Source organism: Tursiops truncatus, chromosome 13, assembly GCF_011762595.2.
Source record: "Tursiops truncatus isolate mTurTru1 chromosome 13, mTurTru1.mat.Y, whole genome shotgun sequence".
Lineage (NCBI taxonomy): Eukaryota > Metazoa > Chordata > Mammalia > Artiodactyla > Delphinidae > Tursiops > Tursiops truncatus.
In genome coordinates, this window is record NC_047046.1 from 57,928,076 (window position 1) to 57,935,638 (window position 7,563).

A 7,563-nucleotide genomic window follows, 5' to 3' on the forward strand; every position below is an offset into this window, starting at 1 on the left:
CTAAGTTGTTGGAGGAACCATTTGGACATATGGAAGTAAGCATATTAGAGACTGGTTGATGCTAGAATCTTGACTGTTTCCTTTACATTGGTCCCTTCTCTGGAGATCTGATTCTATTTGATACTTCAGCAAAACCATCCTGGCAGAGGAGGATGGTAGAGAGAAAAAAAGTCACCTCTTTGAGGAAGACATGCTTTTTAAACTTTGTGGTTCATGGCTTCAATTAGAAGAGTTTTAAGCATAGTTTTAAAAACTATAATTACAAAAGTAAAATTAACATTAATACTATAAAACACACATCTCCTTATATAAAGTCTAGACAGTGTGAGATTCCAAGAAATAATACCCTCACAAAACATCACATTATGTTACCTATACATTAGCCCTCATTGGACAGCTGACCTTTGTGTTTCTTGTATCTCTAGGTGGAGCCTAAATGACAGGGAGATCTTCTGAGGGTGAGGATGAGAGCTCAGGTGTGGCTTCTGGTACTGAGGTGCATGTGGTAGCAGTTAAATGTCAAGAAAGGTCCCCTGACTATTTGTTGTAGGATTAGAATTTCTCAAACCAACACCATCTTTCTAGATATGCTTCTTAAAAATCAGCAAAAAAAGCACTCAAACTCAAGGAAACTTAAGAAAAACTACAAAATGACAAGAAACAAAGAAAATATAAGAGGTGTGTGAGGTGAGGAGATAGAAATTAAAAAGTAATTAAAACTAAAATAAATAGTAGTAGGAGTAGCAAAAGCAATGTATATATAATGTGGTATAACTTAGAGAGTTAAAAAGCAATGTATATATAATGTGGTATAACTTAGAGAGTTAAAATACCAGTTAACTTAGAGAGTTAAATCTATGGCAAAATTGAAATAAAAAAATAAATAAAATTAAAAAGTAATAGTAATAGTAGTGTAGTATAAAAAATAAAGAAGGTTGAAGAAAGCCATATTTAAATGAAAAAACATCAAATATTGAGAAGATGAGAGATGGATGAGGAAAAGGTGGGGGGATTAATAAAAATTACTAGAAGCAACTAAGGAATGAGAATTTTTAAGAGTTCTCAGATCTGTCCAACTTTTGTTCTGGAGAGATACTGCACCACAACCCCCTACCATGTGATTTCCATGGGCAGAACTTAGGGGTAATAACTTGCCAGAAGTTTTCACTCCCTTAAGGGGCAGGCTGATAAAGGCACTATCTGAAAAGGTGAAAACATGAGTTAATATCACAGAGCTATTTGTACAGTTTCTGAGTTTCAAAAGCAACAGGCAATTTAGGCTAAGAAAACATCCTACTTGCTGCCTAGTTGTAGACTGGTGCTGTCTGATCAGTTGTTTCCTATTCACAATAGTTATTTGGAGTGGAGTTTATACTACTCTCCACTATAAGATGGTCAAATAGTAATGTTTTCACATGATTCACATAAATGGACAGGGTGAGAACTTCAGTAGAGACTTCAGCCAGATGCTGAGGAATTTTCCAAGAAGGAAGAGCCTTCATAAATGCCCCAGGGGAAACTATACACTGTCTGTTCATGGAATTTGCTGGAATAGTGGTAGAAGATTAAACTCTGTATCCTAAAAGTGTATAGACCCAAGCTCTACTGGAACTAAATAAAGACAGAATTTTCCTAATAATCTGGAGCTGAAAATAGGGCTTCCAAATGAGACTAGAAATCAGGGATTCTCCCCATCATTCTGTCCATCTTGCCTGAGTGTCCTGTAAATGTAAAACAATGGACGTTATAAGAATTTGAGGCAAGGTAGTGTTTAAATGGGTTTATTATAGATGCTTTTTGATGGTAACCTGCTGTTTTCTTTTTCTTTTCTAGGACCATTAAATGAATTGATGTTGATTGAGGTATCCACTTAAAATCAGAATCACTGGGTCACCAATTTTACTTTCTTTTGGAAAGTAATTGGTAGAAATGGATTATTCCTCCCACAGTATTTTCTAATTTACTCTTCTAAATAAGGGCACAGAACAAAGATGTAGGAACTGGAAGTACTTTTCTTTATTGCATAATGAAATTCAAGTGTGCTGACCTCCTGACCATGATGTATACGTCTAATGATTTTAAAATTACTTTTGCCTGCTGAGTTGTACATCATAGCTTGGGACTAACTAATTATCATTTTAAACTGAACAGATTATATAAACGAGTGTGTTTGTCAGTTTATTCCTTTCTTTGCGTATACTATGAGAGGCAGGAATGGTTTCTCAAATAAAACAAATTAAACATCTGTGCTTAGGATCATCTCAGTGTTAAAACACTTGTTTTCTCATAAAGCTGGTTTTATATCTAAACAAGCAAATACTTCAGAGGAAGATTGTTTTGAAGGACAGTAGGAAGTTCTCATTCTCCACAAAACTAGCTCTTGTTTTTGTTTTTGCTTTTTTCCCAGATTTGTCCTTTTGTCCTCATTGATTTTTTTTTAATTTAAATCTACTGGTAGTTGGGATATTTTTGTTTTGATAGGAAAAATGGTTTATTGGATCCTTTCCTCTAAGTGACAAGAAGGGGTTATGCTCCGTGTGAGAGTAGAGTAGAGGCAGGGTTAGTTTGAGGCCCTAAAGGAATAGCCCCCAAAGAGCAGAAAATGTGAAGAGTCAAGGGACATGAGAGGAGTGGAGGCAGAAAGAAGAAAATTATTTGCAGCTGTGAATGTTAACAAGTCTTATATTTGACCCAATTCCTGTAGGTATGGAACATAGATATATAAACACAAGCTAAACTTGGAAAGTGATGCCCAAGGAGGGTTGACTATTATTTCTTTCCTGCTCCCTAGCATAGAGTTTGAATCTTAGTTTGGAAAATCATTTGCGTGATTAACCCTTTCCCTGCTCTTTGCTGCCTCTCCTCTTCCCTGCAACAGCTATGATTCTTCATTGATTTCTTTGTTTCTAGATTATTAACTTGAATGACCAGGCTTGAAACACCACCTGATTTTCTTCTGATCTTACAAACAATCAGGTAAGAACAAGCCACAGTGTGTCGTGTCTTCTATTTTTATACTCAACTTTCTTTTCCTAGGTCAAATGCAGACTCAGAGGAGAAAGCTTCGGGGCATGCTATTATCAGAAGAGCAGTTGTACAGGAAATGCTGGAAATGGGTTGGAAATGAGGAATCAGAGAAAAGGATGGTGAGGAGGCAGGTTTTAGTCTAGTGTGTGCTACTAGTTTGACTCAATCTTTTAGCGTTTGGCACAGATAAGAAATAATTCAACCATCATGTTTAATCTTGAGTCTGAGGCAGCAACAAATGACCTGGTGTTAAAATAAATACGTGATCAAGCTATTTCCAAATAATGGTAAATATCAAGTGGAAACCATCAATGAAATAAACTTATCCACCCTACCCACAAAGTGAAAGAAAAATCAGATATTCTCCTTCTAAATTTATTTAATGTAATTTTCAAGAAGCTCTTACTGTCAGAATATACTTTACGTGTACTCCCAAGAAATAGTATTGTAAAATGACCCTGAATGCAAGTCTCATTTTTTAAATGAGAGGATAAACTCTGTCAGCAATAAAGTTATTTTAATTTGTATAGCATTTTACAGTACACATACATTCACATATTCTAGGTCAACTAAAATAAGTAAAATAACTTGTACCTGTGATCATGCATCTTGAAAGTCATGGATCACTCAAACTTATTCTGCTGAGTCAAAATCTGAAGTTATCTCAATTACAAATTAAGCTACAGTCACTTATTCAATGTATTTTTATTGATTGATTCAATTCAACCAGTCAATATAATTCAGTAAGTATTTATTGAGTACCAACTGTGCCCAGCATTTTCATAAGCATTAATAGAAAATTTTAAAAGGAAATAGATATGATACTGTACTGCTCACAAGAAGATTGTACAGAAAGATTGTGTAGGAAGACAATAGTAAAAAGGTGTAAATTTGAGAAAAGTGGAAAGGGAGAAGAAGTGAGTTGCTCTGACTGCCTGGTGCCAGGTAATTTAAAATGTGCTATCTATTTTAACCTTTCTAACAATCATTCAAAGCACATACTGCTTATCTTTTACATGGTGGAAGTGCAAACAAAGAGAAGTTACACAACTTGCCCACCCAGCCCCCAGTGGGTATGGATTCAACTCCATCAGCCTCATCTTCTCCCCATCAAACTTTTCTCTTTCCCAGGAATTATAAATAAATGAAAGGCAAAACTCATTTACTACATAAGTTAATGAGGAGGAGAGAATAGGATTGATTATTTTGTCTAAGGTCCCTGACTGGTTTGTCCATGATATAGTTGAAAGTTTTCTAGATTGAGAATCAAATAGTCTGCAGTCTAGAATTTATCTGTTTTTGTAAACTTGGGCAATACATGTAAACTATGAATTACATGAACCTTAGTTTTTCTCAGCTATAAATGGATGGATTAGACCTAAAATCTGTCCTATTTCTGAAATAACACTTTGACTGAACTTGACCCATTATATTACTCAATAATTATATTACTGGATAAATTATATTACTGGATATTTGCAACTCCACTATTTATATATGCAATGGTGTATAATGAAAAGTTTAGAATTTTGCTACCACTTGCTTGCTTTCTCTCTCTGTCTCTCTCTCTCACACACACACAGAGACTTCTACAATGGTTTTGAATAGCTTTCAAAAATTTTTTCCAATGAAGATTTATATATATTTATGTATATGTAAATAAATTTCTATTAAGTAATAAGGATTTCGAATTATAGAAATAAAAAAATTAATTGAAAGAAATTTTAAATATACAGTTATACAATGGATAAATCTCACTCCAATAGGTATGTTCCATATTTTCTCTACTTAAATATGTACCTACAAATTAAGCTAAAAGCAATTGACGCCATGGTGAATTCATTGCATCTTTTAGAATGCTTTTGACATGCTTGACATAAATTAGTCTCATAACAGACATGATTGATAAATTAAGCACAAAACAAAATTCATTTAAATTTGCTGAAAGAACTGGTCAAGAAGGAGTCTTCAAACTGTCCTCGTTCTATTTTTCCACATAAGGAGAAAAATAATTCTACATGAGGTCCATATGAAATTATAATCCATGAAGTTACCAATTTATATATCTCATGAGAAATATCTCACTATTTCTAACTAGAGTAAAATATCAAGTCAAAATTATTCTGAAAATCTGTTCTGGTTTGACCACACTCCATGCACTTGTAAAGACATTTCTCCAAATATTACATTAGTTCATTCTACTCATTTTCCTTTCCCTTTTATTCATTTATTTTAAATTTACATTTGTATAATTTTTAATTGAGGCATAATTGACATGTAACATTATGTTTCAGGTATACAACATAATGATTCAATACCTTATACATTGCAAAATGATCACCATAAGAAATCTAGTTAACTATCACCTTACATAATTACAAATGTTTTTTTTTCTTGTGACCAAAACTTTTAAGATTTACCCTTTTGCAACTTTCAAATATACAATACAGTATTATTAACTGTAATCACCATTCTATACATTACAAGCCTATGATGACATTCCCTTTTAAAAACTTCCACTTTTACTTGTTTTTTAAAAGTTTCTGCCCAATATTCAGTAGATAGGCCAAAAGGACATGTACAAACGTGCAGAGAAACACAAAGTTGGAATAGTACCTTATAATGATAACTTTCAAAAACAAGGTTTTCAATGTGAAGGAATGAATGCCTGTAAATTTTGGAGCCAACATTAGAATTCATAGGGAACATGTACTTTCAAAATGACTGGAGATTAATAAAGAAGTGTAAATTAATGGGTACCATATTGTCCTGGCCAGAATATTTGTTGTTTGATCAAATGGAATTATTTAACTAATTAATAAATTTGTATTCAACCAAATATGAAATTGGTTCATTACTAACAATAACGCAGTAAAAGTATCCAAATTATTTCACTTCTTAGGGCTTCATTTTTCTATTTTGTAAAATGATGGTGGAGAACGAGATGATTATTAATTTCCCTTTCTAGGTGTAATATCCTGTTTCTTACATAAGGAGTTACTTATTTCTTATATAAATACTATTTTCACTTCAGAGTTGTGGACAGAAAATAAATTGGGATAGTAATAATCCATATGGTATACAAATTTTAACCAGACCAAAAATAAATTAGTAAACGTTCATCTCATACTTGATCTTCCATTATTTCTCCCAAAAAAGTCTTCGTACTTCCTTGTCTTTCAGGTCACAAATAGTTTAATATCTCCCTGGAAACAATGAATCACAAAACTGCTAATTTAGATTTAGACTTATCAGTGTCTGAGCTAAGCTCAAGGAAACTACACAGAGTAGGGTGGTGGGGATAGGGGTTCAGCTATACCTTATCTGTTCTATCTTGTGGGTCTTTGCCTGGGGAATCATCACAGAGACTAGAAGTCAGCATGAGAGCCCTGGGCACTGGAGATCAGAAAGTAAGACAACAGAAGAAAAAAAGGTGATAAGGAAGCAAAGTAGGCAAACTTCACTTTCTTTAGAGTTTTACCACAAAATGGTAGTAATGGGAGACTTCTTCTGGGAACAGTAAGTCATATTTTCCCATGTTGGGTTAATAAAAACAAGGAAAAGGAAAATTAAACCCATAGAAATATAAACAGTAAAAGAGAGGAATATGATACCAGGCTTTTTTTTGCTCCTGTTGAGGAATAGCAATGTACTGGTAATGTTTACTTTACTTTGAAAGTACCAAATTATTGTGAGATGGTATATCATTCTATATCCCATGCATCCTTCAAAATGAAATGAGTTATGATTTGAGTATCTCACAGCTTTTAAAATATGTTGTGATTCCCCCAAGGTGAAGAATGTCAAGAATGTTGTTCCTGATGGTAAGGGCTCTGTGACTATGTGCATTACAGGCAGTGACTAAGAGAAGAAATGGACAGACCCACTAAATTCACTAATGCATGGTTTTGCAAACTATCTGTAGGGAGGGATTATTTTTGTTTGTTTCTTTCTTTTATTTTTTCAGCGGTCAAAGTTGGATACAGAGTCCTACTATGCCTGTCTCCTATTTAGCTCAAGCCACAGGCAACTTATTATGTGTATTCAATCATATTCAAAATGATCTAAACCGTCTTCAGGGGAACAATTCAACTAATTATGCCCTTGAATATCATGACAGTGTTAAATTGCTATAAAATTTTTGAAACACCTTCAAGTTCTGTACTTATCTCAGCATATACTAATACTGTTCATGGACAGGTTCAGGGGGCTACTTTGAACAGAAATGCTATTCAGAGTAATTAGGTGATTTGTTAAAAATTTGCCAAACCCTTCTTCAATAAGAACTTGTCAAACTCTTCTCTAACAACAGATTATCTCTAGATTTGGACACAACAACATGAAAGGAACATGAATTTAAAAAATACTGGAATTTGGGGCAAATCATTGTTTTTCTTCTTCTTCTCCTTCTTCTTTTTCTTCTACTGGCAGCGTTATTATGAAGTGTTAAAAACAGCTCTTTCTGGGTCGAAAACCTAATTTCTTCATCTTGCGGTGTTTTCCCTATAAACCATGTTACATTTTTAAATGTCTAGT